The following is a 1,165-nucleotide window of genomic DNA, read 5'->3' as shown; positions in this document are numbered from 1 at the left end:
CCTTGCAGGTGAGAGACCCATCATCATCTATCACGCCATTATCTTTTGCACATGTTTCGTGATACCTATGGCTGCAAACCGCACAGGACAGCCACTCTTCGGCACTTTTGGGATCATCTCTGTCCCCATATGGCTCCTCCTTCTTCTTCTTCTTGGGATTTGGCTTTGGCTCTTTGCCCTTTCCCTGAACCCTCCTTGTGGGGCACTAGGAGGTCTCTCTTGATGCTCTCTATCCGTTGTTTCACTTGGCACGAAGAGGGCAGCGTCAATGGGGGCTGAGTTCAATGGGTAGATCCCACTACCCCGAAAGCCAGCCATGGAGGGATCTCGTTCAGCTGTCAACAGTGTGGAAAGTGTTTCACTCAAAAACAAAGCCTTAAAGTCCACACGAGAGTTCACACCGGAGAGATCTCGTTCACCTGTCAACAGTGTGGAAAGAGCTTCACACAAAAAGGAAACCTTGAAGTCCACACGAGGATTCACACCGGAGAAAAGCCTTACACTTGCTCTCAGTGTGGACAGAGTTTTACACATCATAACACCCTTAGTTCCCACACGAGAACTCACTCTGGAGTGAAGCCGTTTATATGTGATCAATGTGGAAAGAGCTTCACAACAGAGCTAAACCTGAGGTATCACGTCAACATTCACACCGGAGAGAAACCATTCACATGTGATCAGTGTGGAAAGGGTTTCACACGCAAGGTAACCCTCAATTCCCACTTGAGGATTCACTCTGGAGAGAACGGTTTTATAAGTCATCAATGTGCAAAGAGCTTCAGTCCTAAAAGTAGCCTTAATACTCACAAATGAATGGCAATAATCAATTAGCTTGTCTAATAGTAGTTTAAAAAATATATATTATTATTATTACAGCCATGTGGCCCGAGACAACACACTTTTTCTTTTTTTTTTTTGCATCTAGCCCCCAGTGGAAAAATTTGGACACCCTTGCTTTTGATGAAGAGCATTTTCTCTACTTCGTGGAGAGCCAGTGACCTTATATTGTCATTAAATAGCAGTAATGAAAATTACATGATTGTAACGGTATGCTAATGAATGCATTCAATAATGATTATTACTGGAGGAGTCGTATGGCATAATAATGCATGACTCGTATACAATTAAAGGGATAGTTCACCCAAAAATGAAAATTCTGTCATTA

Source organism: Sinocyclocheilus grahami, unplaced genomic scaffold, assembly GCF_001515645.1.
Source record: "Sinocyclocheilus grahami isolate Dianchi unplaced genomic scaffold, SAMN03320097.WGS_v1.1 scaffold1995.1, whole genome shotgun sequence".
In the NCBI taxonomy this organism is placed as follows: Eukaryota; Metazoa; Chordata; class Actinopteri; order Cypriniformes; family Cyprinidae; genus Sinocyclocheilus; species Sinocyclocheilus grahami.
Note: the sequence above shows the minus strand (reverse complement) of the source record.